The sequence below is a fragment of the Oncorhynchus nerka genome, linkage group LG8, assembly GCF_034236695.1.
Source record: "Oncorhynchus nerka isolate Pitt River linkage group LG8, Oner_Uvic_2.0, whole genome shotgun sequence".
In the NCBI taxonomy this organism is placed as follows: Eukaryota; Metazoa; Chordata; class Actinopteri; order Salmoniformes; family Salmonidae; genus Oncorhynchus; species Oncorhynchus nerka.
This window is the reverse complement of record NC_088403.1, coordinates 67,894,992-67,914,991: the sequence shown is the minus strand read 5'-3', so window position 1 is coordinate 67,914,991 and position 20,000 is coordinate 67,894,992. Positions and strand designations below refer to the sequence as shown.

At 46.3% G+C, this 20,000-nt stretch overlaps 1 pseudogene; it reads right to left on the bottom strand.

The window, feature by feature from the left end:
• LOC115127593 (short transient receptor potential channel 5-like) overlaps positions 1-20,000 on the bottom strand; it is a 65,578-nt pseudogene that overhangs the window by 29,452 nt on the left and 16,126 nt on the right.

Genomic DNA, 20,000 nt, shown 5'->3' with positions numbered 1-20,000 from the left:
CTGGCTACGTCCCTTCCGTCTTCAAGAGAGCGAGAGTTGCACCCCTTCTGAAAAAACCTACACTCGATCCCTCCGATGTCAACAACTACAGACCAGTATCCCTTCTTTCTTTTCTCTCCAAAACTCTTGAACGTGCCGTCCTTGGCCAGCTCTCCCGCTATCTCTCTCAGAATGACCTTCTTGATCCAAATCAGTCAGGTTTCAAGACTAGTCATTCAACTGAGACTGCTCTTCTCTGTATCACGGAGGCGCTCCGCACTGCTAAAGCTAACTCTCTCTCCTCTGCTCTCATCCTTCTAGACCTATCGGCTGCCTTCGATACTGTGAACCATCAGATCCTCCTCTCCACCCTCTCCGAGTTGGGCATCTCCGGCGCGGCCCACGCTTGGATTGCGTCCTACCTGACAGGTCGCTCCTACCAGGTGGCGTGGCGAGAATCCGTCTCCACACCACGTGCTCTCACCACTGGTGTCCCCCAGGGCTCTGTTCTAGGCCCTCTCCTATTCTCGCTATACACCAAGTCACTTGGCTCTGTCATAACCTCACATGGTCTCTCCTATCATTGCTATGCAGACGACACACATTTAATCTTCTCCTTTCCCCTTCTGATGACCAGGTGGCGAATCGCATCTCTGCATGTCTGGCAGACATATCCGTGTGGATGACGGATCACCACCTCAAGCTGAACCTCGGCAAGACGGAGCTGCTCTTCCTCCCGGGGAAGGACTGCCCGTTCCATGATCTCGCCATCACGGTTGACAACTCCATTGTGTCCTCCTCCCAGAGCGCTAAGAACCTTGGCGTGATCCTGGACAACACCCTGTCGTTCTCAACTAACATCAAGGCGGTGGCCCGTTCCTGTAGGTTCATGCTCTACAACATCCGCAGAGTACGACCCTGCCTCACACAGGAAGCGGCGCAGGTCCTAATCCAGGCACTTGTCATCTCCCGTCTGGATTACTGCAACTCGCTGTTGGCTGGGCTCCCTGCCTGTGCCATTAAACCCCTACAACTCATCCAGAACGCCGCAGCCCGTCTGGTGTTCAACCTTCCCAAGTTCTCTCACGTCACCCCGCTCCTCCGCTCCCTCCACTGGCTTCCAGTTGAAGCTCGCATCCGCTACAAGACCATGGTGCTTGCCTACGGAGCTGTGAGGGGAACGGCACCTCAGTACCTCCAGGCTCTGATCAGGCCCTACACCCAAACAAGGGCACTGCGTTCATCCACCTCTGGCCTGCTCGCCTCCCTACCACTGAGGAAGTACAGTTCCCGCTCAGCCCAGTCAAAACTGTTCGCTGCTCTGGCCCCCCAATGGTGGAACAAACTCCCTCACGACGCCAGGACAGCGGAGTCAATCACCACCTTCCGGAGACACCTGAAACCCCACCTCTTTAAGGAATACCTAGGATAGGATAAAGTAATCCCTCTCACCCCCCCTCCCCCTGAAAAGATTTAGATGCACTACTGTTCCACTGGAGGTCATAAGGTGAATGCACCAATTTGTAAGTCGCTCTGGATAAGAGCGTCTGCTAAATGACTTAAATGTAAATGTAAATGTAAATGTGTGTGTGTGTGTGTGTGTGTGTGTGTCTTACCTTAACATAAGCCACTATCTTCAGTGATATAGTAGCCAGGTAGAGGGAGTTCATGTGTGTGTGTGTTTGTGTGTGTGTCTTACCTTAACATAAGCCACTATCTTCAGTGATATAGTAGCCAGGTAGAGGGAGTTCATAGCAAAATCCATCAGGTTCCACCAGTCATGTATATACTCTGTAAAACCTCCATCCCACATCTCCTTAATCTCAGCCCAGATAAAACCTGATATATATAGAGAGAGAGAGGAAGAGAGAGAGGAAGAAGAGAGAGAGAGAGAGAGAGAGAGAGGAAGAGAGAGAGGAAGAGAGAGAGAGAGAGAGAGAGAGACCAGTTGATGTTACTCTTCAATAACAGACCCCAAAGCAAATCAGGGGAAGGAAATTGGAAATTGGGAATTCAAGGTGGAAAAATGTTTTCTCTCCTCAGTGATTCTCTTCTCAGTGATTCTCTCTTAGTGATTCTCTATGTGATTTTCAACTCAGTGATTCTCTCCTCAGTGATTCTCTTCTCAGTGATTCTCTCTCAGTGATTCTGTCTCAGTGATTCTCTCTCAGTGATTCTGTCTCAGTGATTCTCTCCTCAGTGATTCTGTCTCTGTGATTCTCTCTCAGTGATTCTGTCTCAGTGATTCTCTCTCAGTGATTCTCTTCTCAGTGATTCTCTCTGTGATTCTCTCCTCAGTGATTCTCTATCAGTGATTCTCTCCTCAGTGATTCTCTGTTAGTGATTCTCTCTGTGATTTTCAACTCAGTGATTCTCTCCTCAGTGATTCTCTCCTCAGTGATTCTCTCTCAGTGATTCTGTCTCAGTGATTCTCTCCTCAGTGATTCTCTCTTGGTGATTCTGTCTCAGTGATTCTCTCCTCGGTGATTCTGTCTCAGTGATTCTCTCTCAGTGATTCTCTCTCAGTGATTCTCTCTCAGTGATTCTGTCTCTGTGATTCTGTCTCTGTGATTCTCTCTCAGTGATTCTGTCTCAGTGATTCTGTCTCAGTGATTCTCTCTCAGTGATTCTCTCCTCAGTGATTCTCTCCTCAGTGATTCTCTCTCAGTGATTCTCTCTCAGTGATTCTCTCTCAGTGATTCTGTCTCAGTGATTCTCTCTCAGTGATTCTCTCCTCAGTGATTCTCTCTCAGTGATTCTCTCTCAGTGATTCTCTCCTCAGTGATTCTCTCTCAGTGATTCTCTCTCAGTGATTCTCTCTCAGTGATTCTGTCTCAGTGATTCTGTCTCAGTGATTCTCTCCTCAGTGATTCTCTCTCAGTGATTCTCTCCTCAGTGATTCTCTCCTCAGTGATTCTCTCTCAGTGATTCTGTCTCAGTGATTCTCTCTCAGTGATTCTGTCTCAGTGATTCTCTCTCAGTGATTCAGTGATTCTCTCCTCAGTGATTCTCTCTCAGTGATTCTGTCTCAGTGATTCTCTCTCAGTGATTCTGTCTCAGTGATTCTCTCTCAGTGATTCTCTCCTCAGTGATTCTCTCCTCAGTGATTCTCTCTCAGTGATTCTCTCTCAGTGATTCTCTCTCAGTGATTCTGTCTCAGTGATTCTCTCTCAGTGATTCTGTCTCAGTGATTCTCTCCTCAGTGATTCTCTCTCAGTGATTCTCTCTCAGTGATTCTCTCCTCAGTGATTCTCTCCTCAGTGATTCTCTCTCAGTGATTCTGTCTCAGTGATTCTCTCTCAGTGATTCTGTCTCAGTGATTCTCTCTCAGTGATTCTCTCCTCAGTGATTCTCTTTCTCAGTGATTCTCTCCTCAGTGATTCTCTCTCAGTGATTCTGTCTCAGTGATTCTCTCTCAGTGATTCTGTCTCAGTGATTCTCTCTCAGTGATTCTCTCCTCAGTGATTCTCTCCTCAGTGATTCTCTCCTCAGTGATTCTCTCTCAGTGATTCTCTCTCAGTGATTCTCTCTCAGTGATTCTGTCTCAGTGATTCTCTCCTCAGTGATTCTCTCTCAGTGATTCTCTCTCAGTGATTCTGTCTCAGTGATTCTCTCTCAGTGATTCTCTCCTCAGTGATTCTCTCCTCAGTGATTCTGTCTCAGTGATTCTCTCTCAGTGATTCTGTCTCAGTGATTCTCTCCTCAGTGATTCTCTCTCAGTGATTCTCTCTCAGTGATTCTGTCTCAGTGATTCTCTCTCAGTGATTCTCTCCTCAGTGATTCTCTCCTCAGTGATTCTGTCTCAGTGATTCTCTCTCAGTGATTCTGTCTCAGTGATTCTCTCCTCAGTGATTCTCTCTCAGTGATTCTCTCTCAGTGATTCTCTCCTCAGTGATTCTCTCCTCAGTGATTCTCTCTCAGTGATTCTGTCTCAGTGATTCTCTCTCAGTGATTCTGTCTCAGTGATTCTCTCTCAGTGATTCTCTCCTCAGTGATTCTCTTTCTCAGTGATTCTCTCCTCAGTGATTCTCTCTCAGTGATTCTGTCTCAGTGATTCTCTCTCAGTGATTCTGTCTCAGTGATTCTCTCTCAGTGATTCTCTCCTCAGTGATTCTCTCCTCAGTGATTCTCTCCTCAGTGATCTCAGTGATTCTCTCTCAGTGATTCTCTCAGTGATTCTGTCTCAGTGATTCTCTCCTCAGTGATTCTCTCTCAGTGATTCTCTCTCAGTGATTCTGTCTCAGTGATTCTCTCTCAGTGATTCTCTCCTCAGTGATTCTCTCCTCAGTGATTCTGTCTCAGTGATTCTCTCTCAGTGATTCTCTCTCAGTGATTCTGTCTCAGGGATTCTGTCTCAGTGATTCTCTCTCAGTGATTATCTCTCAGTGATTCTCTCTCAGTGATTCTGTCTCAGTGATTCTCTCTCAGTGATTCTCTCCTCAGTGATTCTCTCCTCAGTGATTCTGTCTCAGTGATTCTCTCTCAGTGATTCTCTCTCAGTGATTCTGTCTCAGTGATTCTGTCTCAGTGATTCTCTCTCAGTGATTCTCTCTCAGTGATTCTCTCTCAGTGATTCTGTCTCAGTGATTCTCTCTCAGTGATTCTCTCTCAGTGATTCTCTCCTCACCTAGCACCCAGGGTAGTATCATCCATTCAACCACAGTAGGAGGAGGGCCCTGCATTAAATTACATCAGATTAGATTGGATGAATGTATTGGTCACAAATGGTTAAAAATATTAAAAACATCTTCCTAGTCAGCAAAAACCACACAATGTTATTCTGATTTTGTTATTTTAATATAATGGAAACACTGGGCCTAAGGTTACCTGCATTTGTAGATAAATATAAATGACCTAATAAATTACTGACTTAGTATAACTTAAAAGGGATACTTCAGGATTTTGGCAATGAGCGAAACTAGCGTTAGCACAATAACTTGAAGTCTATGGGGGAGCATGCTAACAGACACTTCCAGTCATTGTGCTAACGCTAGTTAGCATTTGCTCGCAAAACTACCTCTAACTTCCTTCATACTGGACACAGAGACATAACAATCGTATACACTAGTTAATCTGACTCTGGGTGAAGTAGATACCAACATCCCGAAGTATCCCTGTAATTAATATTTAATTCATTCATTACTTTCTGACTTACCTGCATATGTAGGTTAGTCCTGGCGATGTGTTGTGAGGCGAGGAGGAGGAGGAAGAGGAAGTTCAGGTACGATGCTGTGTGACAGATAAACTTGATGAAGGGTTTCTTCACAAACACACCTAAGGCAGACTTAGGGGCTAGGAGATAGATCTGGAGAGAGAGGGAGGCAGAGAAGAGAGAGGGAAGAGAGAGAGAGGAGAGATGGAGGCAGAGAGACAGAGAAGAGAGAGGGAGGTTAGTACGGTTCCAGAAACATTCCCAAAGTTTTTTTCTGAAATCACAGTTGGAGTATTCCCAGTTGGAGTCTTCCCAGTTGGAGTCTTCCCAGTTGGAGTCTTCCCAGCTGGAATTTTCCCAGTTGGAGTATTCCCAGTTGGAGTATTCCCAGTTGCAGTTGGAGTATTCCCAGTTGGAGTATCCCCAGTTGGAGTCTTCCCAGTTGCAGTTGGAGTATTCCCAGTTGGAGTATTCCCAGTTGGAGTATTCCCAGTTGCAGTTGGAGTATTCCCCGTTGGAGTATTCCCAGTTGGAGTATTCCCAGTTGGAGTATTCACCGTGGGAGTATTCCCAGTTGGAGTCTTCCCAGTTGGAGTATTCCCAGTTGGATTATTCCCAGTTGGAGTCTTCCCAGTTGGAGTATTCACCGTGGGAGTATTCACAGTTGGACTATTCCCAGTTGGAGTATTCCCAGTTGGAGTATTCACAGTTGGACTATTCACAGTTGGAGTATTCCCAGTTGGAGTATTCCCAGTTGGAGTATTCACAGTTGGACTATTCACAGTTGGAGTATTCACAGTTAGATTATTCATAGTTGGATTATTCCCAGTTGGAGTTTTCCCAGTTGGAGAATTTCCTTACTTATTCCCTTCTGATTCCGGAAATGTTCCAACCTCCGGAATTACACATACATATATACATTAGACTTTTGGGCAGTACTGAGCTGAGCCAAACCAAGCTGAGCCAAACCAAGCAGAGCCAAACCAAGCTGAGCCAAACCAAGCTGAGCCAAACCAAGCTGAGCCAAACCAGGCTGAGCCAAACCAGGCTGGAAAGAGTCAGAAAAGAAAAGAGAAGGGCCGGTTTGGGTCGGTACGGTAGTGTTTGGGTCTGTACGGTAGTGTTTGGGTCGCTACGATAGTATTTGGGTCAGTACGATAGTAGTGTTTGGGTCTGTACGATAGTGTTTGGGTCTGTATGATAGTGTTTGGGTCGGTACGATAGTAGTGTTTGGGTCGGTACGATAGTGTTTGGGTCTGTATGATAGTGTTTGGGTCGGTACGATAGTAGTGTTTGAGTCGGTACGATGGTAGTGTTTGGGTCTGTATGATAGTGTTTGGGTCGGTACGATAGTGTTTGGGTCGGTACGATAGTAGTGTTTGGGTCGGTACGATAGTGTTTGGGTCTGTATGATAGTGTTTGGGTCGGTACGATAGTGTTTGGGTCGGTACGATAGTAGTGTTTGGGTCGGTACGATGGTAGTGTTTGGGTCTGTATGATAGTGTTTGGGTCGGTACGATAGTGTTTGGGTCGGTACGATGGTAGTGTTTGGGTCGGTACGATAGTAGTGTTTGGGTCTGTATGATAGTAGTGTTTGGGTCGGTACGATAGTGTTTGGGTCGGTACGATGGTAGTGTTTGGGTCTGTATGATAGTAGTGTTTGGGTCTGTATGATAGTAGTGTTTGGGTCGGTACGATAGTGTTTGGGTCTGTACGATATTGTTTGGGTCGGTACCATGGTAGTGTTTGGGTCTGTACGATAGTGTTTGGGTCGGTACGATAGTAGTGTTTGGGTCTGTATGATAGTAGTGTTTGGGTCTGTATGATAGTGTTTGGGTCTGTATGATAGTAGTGTTTGGGTCGGTACGATAGTGTTTGGGTCTGTACGATAGTGTTTGGGTCGGTACGATGGTAGTGTTTGGGTCTGTACGATAGTGTTTGGGTCGGTACGATAGTGTTTGGGTCGGTACGATAGTAGTGTTTGGGTCTGTATGATAGTAGTGTTTGGGTCGGTACGATAGTGTTTGGGTCTGTATGATAGTGTTTGGGTCGGTACGATAGTGTTTGGGTCGGTACGATGGTAGTGTTTGGGTCGGTACGATAGTAGTGTTTGGGTCGGTACGATAGTGTTTGGGTCGGTACGATAGTGTTTGGGTCGGTACGATGGTAGTGTTTGGGTCGGTACGATAGTGTTTGGGTCGGTACGATAGTGTTTGGGTCGGTACGATGGTAGTGTTTGGGTCGGTACGACAGTGTTTGGGTCGGTACGATAGTGTTTGGGTCGGTACGATAGTGTTTGGGTCGGTACGATAGTGTTTGGGTCGGTACGACAGTGTTTGGGTCGGTACGATAGTGTTTGGGTCGGTACGATGGTAGTGTTTGGGTCGGTACGATAGTGTTTGGGTCTGACCAGCAAGAAAACAGGAAACAGCAGTCCTATAAAACCGGTTACACACACACACACACACACACACACACACACACACACACACACACACACACACACACACACACACACACACACACACACACACACACACACACACACACACTGTATACTGACCATTGAGAAGACAGGGAACAGCAGTCCTATGATGAAACAGGTCCCCAGTTTGACAACCCAGTGTCGCCTCCTCCAGCCAGGAAACCCATCGTACCACAGAGTAGCTAGGAGCTGTTGGCAGTTAGGCTGGGCTACAAACTACAGAGAGAGAAGAAGAAGAAGAGGACAGACATGAACCCATCATACCACAGAGTAACTAGGAGATGTTGGCAGTTAGGCTGGGCTACAAACTACAGAGAAAGAAGCAGAAGAGGACAGACATGAACCCATCGTACCACAGAGTAACTAGGAGATGCTGGCAGTTAGGCTGGGCTACAAACTACAGAGAGAGAAGAAGAAGAGGACAGACATGAACCCATCGTACCACAGAGTAACTAGGAGATGCTGGCAGTTAGGCTGGGCTACAAACTACAGAGAGAGAAGAAGAAGAGGACAGACATGAACCCATCGTACCACAGAGTAACTAGGAGATGCTGGCAGTTAGGCTGGGCTACAAACTACAGAGAGAGAAGAAGAAGAGGACAGACATGAACCCATCATACCACAGAGTAACTAGGAGATGCTGGCAGTTAGGCTGGGATACAAACTACAGAGAGAGAAGAAGAGGACAGACATGAACCCATCATACCACAGAGTAACTAGGAGATGCTGGCAGTTAGGCTGGGCTACAAACTACAGAGAGAGAAGAAGAGGACAGACATGAACCCATCGTACCACAGAGTAGCTAGGAGATGCTGGCAGTTAGGCTGGGCTACAAACTACAGAGAGAGAAGAAGAAGAGGACAGACATGAACCCATCGTACCACAGAGTAACTAGGAGATGCTGGCAGTTAGGCTGGGCTACAAACTACAGAGAGAGAAGAAGAGGACAGACATGAACCCATCATACCACAGAGTAACTAGGAGATGCTGGCAGTTAGGCTGGGCTACAAACTACAGAGAGAGAAGAAGAAGAGGACAGACATGAACCCATCGTACCACAGAGTAACTAGGAGATGCTGGCAGTTAGGCTGGGCTACAAACTACAGAGAGAGAAGAAGAAGAGGACAGACATGAACCCATCATACCAGATTTAAGACAACAGAAGAAAGAGAGAGAGGGGAGGGGACGAGGAGGGTGTTGCGGTTTTTCAAAGTCGATGACGACTATTTTCTTGAAAGTGTTTTTTTTTTAAATCTCAGTAAAAGCCCAGAGAGAGAGAGAAAGAAAGAGAGGGGAGGGACTGTGGTTGTAAATGATCCCCTGTTAGAGACTTTGATTGTATCTGTCCATTCGAACATAATAAAACATGACCTTAGTGCCGTTCGTAAATCCCAGGACTTTAACTTAATTAAAAAGCCTCTACAGTTGTTCACTGTAGAATATGCTAATGTTGTATTGCCTTGTCTGTCAAGAATTACAACTCAAACATTTATCAAAACTTGATTTATACTACTGTCGATGTGATGAACTCGACAACATGAACACACACAGACACACAACTATAGGTTTTTACCCTTTAAAAGACATTTAAAGACATTTGAACAAAAACACCTATAGCAACTAGGTCTCACAGTCTCACGTCAGAATTAAACGTTCTTCCATGTTTCTTAAAACATACTAAACTAACACGTGGAATTGTTTTTAAGATGGTCAAAACATTGATTACTTTTTTATTTTTACCTTTATTTAACCAGGCAAGTCAGTTAAGAACAAATTCTTATTTTCAATGGCGGCCTAGGAACAGTGGGTTAACTGCCTTTTCAGGGGCAGAAGGACAGATTTTGGTTTGGAACGATGCTCACATGAGGCATCGTTGTCAGCTCGGGGGTTTGAACTTGCAACCTTTCGATTACTAGTCCAACACTCTAACCACTAGGCTACCCTGCCGCCCCATGAAAAGAGGATGAGATAGTAAGTGGTTAGTAGTAAGTGGGGAGCTGTAATCTATAGGTGATCTCGTTGACCCTCCAGAGGACCTTGAAAGGCCCCAACAAACAGGGGCCTCAAATTCTTAGAAGGCTGGTGGAGCGGGAGGTTCCTGGTGGAGAGCGATCACCAGGATGGAACACACCAGGATGGAACACACCAGGATGGAACACACCAGGATGGAACACGCAAGCCTCACTGCAGTGGTGTGTTCAGGAGCCTGTTTCTTCTGGAGGCGGACAACACTCTTGAGCCTCATGTGGGCATCGTTCCAAACCTCCTCTGCGCGTCTAACCAATCGTCCACTGCAGGAGCTTTCGGTCTAGCTCGGGGTCCACAGAGTCGGGGCTGGCTGATATCCAAGGACACACTGGAAGGGGGTCAGCCCGGTGGAGGAGTGACGCAGTGAATTCTGGGCATAATCTGCCCAGGGAAGGAATCGTGCCCACTCACCCTGCCGGACCTGGCAGTGACTCCTAATGAACCTCCCCAGCTCTTGGTTCATCCTCTCCACCTGCCCTTTAGACTGAGGCCGGTACCCGGAAGTGAGGTTGACCGTGACCCCCAGCTTCTCCATGAAGGCACTCCTGTGATGTGAATTAGGGGCCACGGTCGGAGACCTGAAGAGCGGTAGGGAGACCAGAGAGAGGGATAAAACGGCAGGATTTAGAGAATCTGTCCACAACAACCATAATAGTAGTGAAACCATCAGAAGAGGGGAGATCAGTGACAAAATAATTGGACAGATGAGACCAAGGCCGCTGAGGAACGGGAAGGGGAAGGAGTTTCCCCGCAGGGCACATACAGGCAGGAGTTGACAGAGCGAGCAATGTCCTCTGCCAAGGAGGGCCACCAGTACTTTCCAGACCAGATTGAATAGTGAGGATGATATCTGAGTGTCCAGTGAGGAGAGATGTGTGTGCCCAGGTCAACAGCCAATCCCTAATTCCCCTAATTCCCCGTGGGAACGTAGGGGCGCTCTGGAGGACAGGTAGCAGGCGCGGGTCATCTATGTCCCAAAGCATAGGGGCAACGACTCGGAAGGGCGGAATGTTGGGTGCACTCAGGACAGAAACCCGAATTCATAGACACGGGACAGGGCATCGTCTTTGATGTTCTTTGAACCTGGGCGATATGACAACGTGAAGCAGAAATCTAATGAAGAAAAGGGCCCACCTTGCTTGTTGTGAGTTCAACCGCCTTGCTGTCCATATGTACTCCAGGTTCCGATGGTCGGTGAAGATGAGAAATGGGTTCTTGGCAGCCAGTGTCTTCACTGGATGGCCCCCACGGCCACTTCTGAAGCGTATGATCTGGGTGTTTCAGCAACGGGGCGGAGGTGAAACGCCCCTTCAGTATACGGAAGGCCTCATCGACTGCAGGACACCAACTTACGAGGACCACGAGGAGAGAAGTGAGAGCAGAGACGATGGAGATGAAGTTCCAAAATGAACTCTCAACCTACGTGGAATGACTTCCTCCGGCATTCCGGTGCCCAGTCAGTGATTTTTCATCCTCGAGATGGTGGGGTCACGACGTTGGAGCCACCGGAGTGTACGGTTTAATTGATGATGAGGAAGGGAGGCTTTCTTGATGCATGGGTTCCACTGTGAGGGTGAGTGGTGTTGTGATGTGCGTTTTGTGCCGGTTTCATAATGGTCAACTATACAGTGCTTGGACCGTAAAAGGAGAGCGGGTGTGATTTGATGTTCAGGGAGGAGGCGAGGACCTGGTCGATGAAGTTTCCCGCGGTGCCTAAGGCCACTGGAGCGGTAGAGACAACACATGAGCCAGTGAAATGGAAACCAGAAAGGGAAAGTGATGATGATTGAACACCCCGGGAGACCGGATGATCACGGGGCTACCCCTCTGCCCTCGTGGACTCGGGTTGAACGTACCGGACACCGCTGAACAGATGCCCCTCTGCCTCAGGGGGGGGGTTCAGGCTCTGTTTCAGGACGGCCAAAAGGAGGAAGCGAGAGACGAGGGGGGGTCCCGGCGCTCTCGAAGAAGTTTATCCAGGCGGATAACCTTCTTCCAAGGAGAGGTTGTCATCCAACTTCGTCTGGACCTCTTCGCGCAGTCCGTTTCGGAAAAAGGTGTGGACCACCAGCATATTCCATCTGCCAGAGGCACCGTCTGGAAGGTGAGGGCGTACTCCGCTGCAGTCTGGGCACCCTGCCGGAATCCTGAGCCATGAACCTCTCATTGAAACCCAGCTCCTCCTCTCCTCTCTCCCAGATGGCCGTAGGCCACTCAAAGCCTGTCCGGTCAGCAGAGAAATAAACATGGCAACCTTGGACCTCTCGGTGGTGGAGGCTCATGTCTGATGGATGAAATAGAGAGAACACCGGAGTAGGAAGCCACGGCATTTCGATGGAGTCCCATCAAATTTGTCCAGGAGGGACTATGACCTGGGCGGACCGCTGGATGGGCTGGGGAACTGACTCGTTGAGACAACTCATGATAGACTATTTTCCGCTAGTTAGAGATTAATCATCTTTAATTGTTGTTGTGTACCTTATCCATTACCCTACCCAGTTGAGCCAGCCGGTCTGGGTGTTGACGGAGTAGGTGTTCCTGTTCGTCGACCATCTGTTCTTAACTTAACTTCTCCTGCTTCCATATCTTTGGAGGCAGTATTCTGTAACGCAGGGAGTCAGGGAGTAGGTAACCACCAGGTGTGCGTAATGATGGTTGTCATTTGTGCTTAACGATGGGGAGCCGGTGTGTGTAATGATGGAAACCAGGTGTGTGTAATGATGGAAACCAGGTGTGCGTAATGATGGTTCCGGGACCGGTGGTTTGTAGATCGACGACGTGGAGCACCGGAATGGGAGAGAGGAAGTAGGCGTAATTTACAAACAAAGCATTTTTGTTTACTAATTTTGTTTACTAACTTTTGAGTCTCAGGGGAAATGTATGGAGTAAAAAGTACATTATTTTCTTTAGGAATGTAGTGGAGTAAAAGTAAAAGTTGTCAGAAATATAAATAGTGAAGTAAAGTTCAGATATCCCAGAAAAACTACTTATGGAATACTTTGAAGTATTTTTACTTAAGTACTTTACACCACTGGGATATTGAGAAACACCCAGTGTCTGGTTAGGATGGTAACGCGGCGTATGTGTGTTTTTAAAACTGTGTCGCCATGGCGCTGAGAGCCTGTGTTCCTTCCTGTCTCTCTTCCAATCAGATGTTAGTAGGTAGCTAATCATAACAGACCAGAGTCCCTCTATACCTCCATCTCTCTCTCTCTTTTTCCATCTCTCTCCCCTTCCATCTCTTTTCCTCTCCCTCTCTCTCTCTCTCTCGCTCCCTCTTTCTCCATCTCTCTCTCCTCTTCCATCTCTTTTCCTCTCCCTCTCCCCCTCTCTCTCTCGCTCCCTCTTTCTCCATCTCTCTCTCCCCTTCCATCTCTTTTCCTTTCCCTCTTTCTCCATCTCTCTCCCATTCCATCTATTTTCCTCTCCCTCTCTCTCTGTCTCCTTCTCTTGCTCCCTAGCCAACAATTGACTGGTCATATGACAGACACTAGACAGACAACAGGTTGCCTCTACCCTCTTTCTGAGTAGTGACAGTCTACCTTACCTGCTTTATCTCACCCTCCATCCCTCCACCCCCCTCTCTCTAGTCAATCTGGCTAGAGATCTAGCCAATCTGCTTCTGAGTAGTGACAGTTTAGCGTCCCTCTCTCCCCTCTCTCCCCCTCTCTACCCCCATCTCTCCTTCCCTTTCTAGACAGCTTTGTACTTCTTCTACATCCCTATTCTACCTTCTCTCTGTGTGTTATGACAGAATGACAGACTAGTAAGTCCTCTCCTGTACTATACTACACTCTGTGGACTCCCTCTGCTTTCTGTCGGATCGTACAGTGGCACGGGGACTCTAAAGTGAGATGGAAGAGACAGAGGAGACAGAACGGAGAGAATGGAGGCAGGGAGGCACTTCAGTGTCTTTTATTACATACAAACAGTTTCCTAAAGAGAGGGGGGTAAAGAGAGAGACAGACAGACAGACAGACAGACAGACAGACAGACAGACAGACAGACAGACAGACAGACAGACAGACAGACAGACAGACAGACAGACAGACAGACAGACAGACAGACAGACAGACAGACAGACATAGAGAGAGAGACAGACAGACAGACAGACAGACAGACAGACAGACAGACAGACAGACAGACAGACAGACAGACAGACAGACAGACAGACAGACAGAGAAAGACAGACAGACAGACAGACAGAGAAAGATAGAGGGACAGAGGAGAGCTTGGGAGAGGTGAGGAGAGCTAGCGAGGGGCCCCTCTCCACCCTTCTCCTTTCTTCCTTTCATCTTCCCTTCATCTAATATTCCTCAACTTCTAACAAATCCCTTTTCTGAGAAGCAACAACACATTCTCAAAAGACATCTGCCTTACACCTTACATCTACTTGTCTTACACCTACCTTCCTTACACCTATCTGTGGCAGCGTAGCCTAGTGGTTAGAGTGTTGGACTAGTAACCAAAGGTTGCAAGTTCGAATCACCAAGCTGATAAGGTACAAATCTGTCGTTCTACCCCCGAACAGGCAGTTAGCCTACCGAGGTTGTCATTGAAAATAAGAATTTGTTCTTTAACTGACTTGCCTAGTTAAAAAAAATAATAATAATTACACCTTCTACCTATCTGCCTTCTGCATTACACCTACCTGCCTTTCACACCAGAGAAAACCTTACAGTGGTGAGTGTGTCTCCTACCAGTTTGAGTTTGGCCAGGTCATGGCTGGTCTCTCTAGTGTAGTACTATGCAGTATATATATATATATATATAGTAGTATAAGAAGGTATAAACTTCTTAAGGATCCCGTTAACGGGATCGATATGACAACAGCCAGTGAAAGTGCAGGGCGCCAAATTCAAAACAACAGAAATCCTATAATTAAAATTCCTCAAACATACATGTATCATATACCATTTTAAAGGTAATCTTGTTGTTAATCACGGCGTCTGATTTCAAATAGGCTTTACAGCGAAAGCACCACAAACGATTATGTTAGGTCACCACCAACTCACAGAAAAACACAGACATTTTTCCAGCCAAAGAGAGGAGTCACAAAAAAGCAGAAATAGAGATAAAATGAATCACTAACCTTTGATGATCTTCATCAGATGACACTCATAGGACTTCATGTTACACAATACATGTATGTTTTGTTCGATAAAGTTCATATTTATATAAAAAAATCTCAGTTTTCATTGGCGCGTTACGTTCACTAGTTCCAAAAACATCCGGTGATGTTGCACAGAGCCACATCATTTTACAGAAATAATCATTATAAATGTCGATGACAATACATTTGTTGGACATGGAAATATAGATATACCTCTCCTTAGTGCAACCGCTGTGTCAGATTTCAAAAAGGCTTTACGGAAAAAGCAAACCATGCAATAATCTGAGACGGCGCTCAGAAAAAAGAAATTATCCGCCATGTTGGAGTCAACAGAAATCAGAAATAACATTATAAATATTCACTTACCTTTGATGATCTTCATCCGAATGCACTCCCAGGAATCCCAGTTCTACATTAAATCTTTGATTTAGTTCGATTAAGTCCATTATTTATGTCCAAGTAGCTACTTTTGTTAGGGCGTTTAGTACACAAATCCAAACGCTCGTGCAGGTCAATCCGAACGTCAGACGAAAACTTCAAAAAGTAATATTACAGGTCATAGAAACATTTCAAACTAAGAATAGAATCAATCATTAGGATGTTTTTATCATAAATGTTCAATAACGTTCAAAACACAGAATTCCATTGTCTGTAGAAAAGCCAGGTTGCTATCATGTGACATGCGTGTGACCAGGACCTGGCTCTCTGCCAGACCACTGACTCAAAGAGCTGTCATCCGGGCCCACATCACAGTAGAAGCCTCAAGTTTCTAAAGACGGTTGACATCTAGTGGAAGCCTTAGGAAGTGCAATGTAACCAATATCCCACTGTGTATTCAATAGGGGCTGGGTTGAAAATCGACCAACCTCAGATTTCCCACTTCCTGTTTGGATTTCTTCTCAGGTTTTGGCCTGCCATATGACTTACATTATTCTCACAGACATCATTCAAACAGTTTTAGAAACTGTTTGAGTGTTTGTCTGTGTTTTCTATCCAATACGAATAATAATATGCATATATTAGCAACTGGGCCTGAGTAGCAGGCCGTTTACTCTGGGCACCTCTGGGCACCTTATTCATCCAAGCTACTCAATACTGCCCCTGCAGCCACAATAAGATAATATGTCCTACCTCTTTGTGTTGGTATTTGATGGCCAGTTTGAGTTTGGCCAGGTCGTGGCTGGTCTCTCTAGGGTCCAGTTCTTCACTGTCATCTCTGTGGTTCAGTATAGTCTCCAGCTCTCTGCTGCTCCTAGCCTGGTCCAACAGGTCTTTAGCAAACAGCTTACACTGCTGAGACAGCTCCTCATACTCCTGACGAAACTCATTCTCCACCTAGGCAGATGAATAGACAGGTTATTAACTGTTATAAAGCCTTTATAACCCTTTATAAACATATTATAAACACCACACTGCTGAGACAGCTCCTCATACTCCTGACGGGACTCATTCTCCACCTAGGAAGAGGAATAAACAGTAATACACTGGTTGTAACCACTTATAAAGGCTTTATAACCCTTCATGTGTATTTTAAACTGCTGGGGAAACAGACCTTGCTGAGCTCTTTGAGTTCCCAGCCCAGTCTGAAGGCCGTGAGGATGGGGTCTTCACTGGAGAGAGAGATGAGCGAGGGAGAGGCCAGTGCCTTATAGATGTTCAGACGAGACCTGGAGTGACGTAGGCTGTCCACCTACAGGGAGGACAGAGAGGAGAGGAGAGGATGAGCGAGACCTGGTGTGACGAAGGCTGTCCACCTACAGGGAGGTCAGAGAGGAGAGGATGAACGAGACCTGGTGTGATGAAGGCTGTCTCCCTACAGGGAGGACAGAGAGGAGAGGAGAGGATGAGCGAGACCTGGTGTGACGAAGGCTGTCCACCTACAGGGAGGACAGAGAGGAGAGGAGAGGCTGAGCGAGATCATGGCCTTATAGATGTTCAGACGAGACCTGGAGTGACGCAGGCTGTCCACCTACAGGAATAGGGTCTTCCAGGTTTGTTAAATCATGAACAGGAAAAGCCTGTGCCCCTCCAGTACCAGGGTCGTCTGCCCCTCCAGTACCAGGGTCAGCTGCCCCTCCAGTACCAGGGTCGTCTCAAGTGTTCGCATGTTCCCAAAAGTCAATCTGGATTAATTTGAGAATAAGACAAGATACGTAAAACACGAGATAAAGGAAGTAAAACACACCGTGGCGAAGATGTGGCTGAAATAAAACGCACCGTGGGGGAAAATGTGGCTGAAATAAAACGCACCGTGGGGGAAAATGTGGCTGAAATAAAACGCACCGTGGGGAAAATGTGGCTGAAATAAAACGCACCGTGGGGGAAAATGGGGCTGAAATAAAACGCACCTTGGGGAAGATGTGGCTGAAATAAAACGCACCGTGGGGAAGATGTGGCTGAAATAAAACGCACCGTGGGGGAAAATGTGGCTGAAATAAAACGCACCGTGGGGAAGATGTGGCTGAAATAAAACGCACCGTGGGGAAGATGTGGCTGAAATAAAACGCACCGTGGGGGAAAATGTGGCTGAAATAAAACGCACCGTGGGGAAGATGTGGCTGAAATAAAACGCGTGGGGAAGATGTGGCCGTGGGGAAGATGTGGCTGAAATAAAACGCACCGTGGGGAAGATGTGGCTGAAATAAAACGCACCGTGGGGAAGATGTGGCTGAAATAAAACGCACCGTGGGGAAGATGTGGCTGAAATGGGGAAAATGTGGCGCACCGTGGGGAAGATGTGGCTGAAATAAAACGCACCGTGGGGAAGATGTGGCTGAAATACCGTGGGGAAGATGTGGCTGAAATAAAACGCACCGTGGGGAAGATGTGGCTGAAATAAAACGCACCGTGGGGAAGATGTGGCTGAAATAAAACGCACCGTGGGGAAGATGTGGCTGAAATAAAACGCACCGTGGGGGAAAATGTGGCTGAAATAAAACGCACCATGGGGGAAGATGTGGCTGAAATAAAACGCACCGTGGGGAAGATGTGGCTGAAATAAAACGCACCGTGGGGAAGATGTGGCTGAAATAAAACGCACCGTGGGGAAGATGTGGCTGAAATAAAACGCACCGTGGGGAAGATGTGGCTGAAATAAAACGCACCATGGGGGAAGATGTGGCTGAAAATAAAACACACTGAAAAAAAGTGTACACTCTCAACAACCAAGAAGAGAGGATATCAGGGCTCTATCTCCCTTACCTCCACAATGAAATAGGGTGCAGCCAGGCAGCAGGCTGTTAGCCAGCCTGCCAGCTTAGTGGAGTCTGCCACTAGCACAGTCAGTGTAGTCAGCTCAGCTATCCCCATTGAGACCGTGTCTGTGCCTCGACCTAGGTTGGGTCGAACTAAACATGGCGGTGTTCGCCTTAGCAATCTCACTGGAATAAAGACCTCCTCCATTCCTGTCATTATTGAAATAGATTGTGATACCTCACATCATAAAATAGGGCTACTTAATGTTAGATCCCTCACTTCCAAGGTAGTTATAGTCAATGAAGCAATCACTGGTCATAATCTTGATCTGATTGGCCTGACTGAAACATGGCTTAAGCCTGATGAATTTACTGTGTTAAATGAGGCCTCACCTCCTGGTTACACTAGTGACCATATCCCACGCGCATCCCGCAAAGGCGGAGGTGTTGCTAACATTTACGATAGCAAATTTCAATTTACAAAAATAAAAACCGACTGTGTTTTCGTCTTTTGAATCTATGCAACAACTCAATCACTTTTTATAGCTACTGTTTACAGGCCTCCTGGGCCATATACAGCGTTCCTCACCGAGTTCCCTGAATTCCTATTGGACCTTGTAGTCATGGCAGATAATATTCAAATTTTTGGTGATTTTAATATTCACATGGAAAAGTCCACAGACCCACTCCAAAAGGATTTCGGAGCCATCATCGACTCAGTGGGTTTTATCCAACATGTCTCACTGCCACACTCATACTCTGGACCTAGTTTTGTTCAGTGGAATAAATGTTGTGGATCTTAGTGTTTTTCCTCATAATCCTGGACTATCGGACCACCATTTTATTACGTTTGCAATCGCAACAAGTAATCTGCTCAGACACCAACCAAGGAGCATCAAAAGTCGTGCTATAAATTCTCAGACAAGCCAAAGATTCCTTGATGTCCTTCCAGACTCCCTCGGCCTTCCCAAGGACATCAGAGGACAAAAATCAGTTAACCACCTAACTGAGGAACTCAATTTAACCTTGCGTAATAACCTAGATGCAGTCGCACCCCTAAAAACTAAAAACATTTGTCAAGAAACTAGCTCACTGGTGTACAGAAAGTATCAGAGCCCTGAAGCAAACTTCCAGAAAACTGGAACAGAAATGGCGCCACACCAAACTGGAAGTTTTCCGACTAGCTTGGAAAGACAGTACCGTACAGTACCGAAGAGCCCTCACTGCTGCTCGATCATCCTATTCTTACAACTTATTTGAGGAGAATAAGAACAATCCCAAATGCATTTTTGATATTGTCGCAAAGCTAACTAAAAAGCAGCATTCCCCAAGCTTTCACTTCAGCAGTGATAAATTCATGAACTTCTTTGACGAAAAGATCATGATCATTAGAAAGCAAATGACAGACTCCTCTTTAAATCTGTGTATGTCACGTTCACTGTCTTCAAACTCCCTGCCATAGATGAGCCAAGGCGCAGCGTGTATGCAGTTCCACATCTTTAATAAAGTCACAAAAAAACGGTAAACAGAAACCGACCGTGACACAAACACACACAGAAAATAAATAATTACCCACAACATTAGGTGGGAAAAAAGGCTGCCTAAGTATGATTCCCAATCAGAGACAACGATAGACAGCTGCCTCTGATTGGGAACAAAGAAATAGAAAACATAGAACGCCCACCCAAATCACACCCTGACTTAACCAAATAGACAAATAAAAAGGCTCTCTAAGGTCAGGGCGTGACAGCGTATTTCTCCAAAGGATGACAATAGTCATGGCGTCTAAACCGTCAAGCTCCATACATTCTGGACCCTATTTCAACTAAACTACTGAAAGAGCTGCTTCCTGTGCTTGGCCCTCCTATATTGAACATAATAAACGGCTCTCTATCCACCAATAAAGTTTATTTTGAAACAAAAACAAATCTTGACCCAGTAAATATCAGTTTGTCTCTGTGAATGGTTTGTCCTCTGACAAATCAACTGTACATTTCAGTGTTCCTCAAGGCTCCATTTTAGGACCACTATTGTTTTCATTATATATTT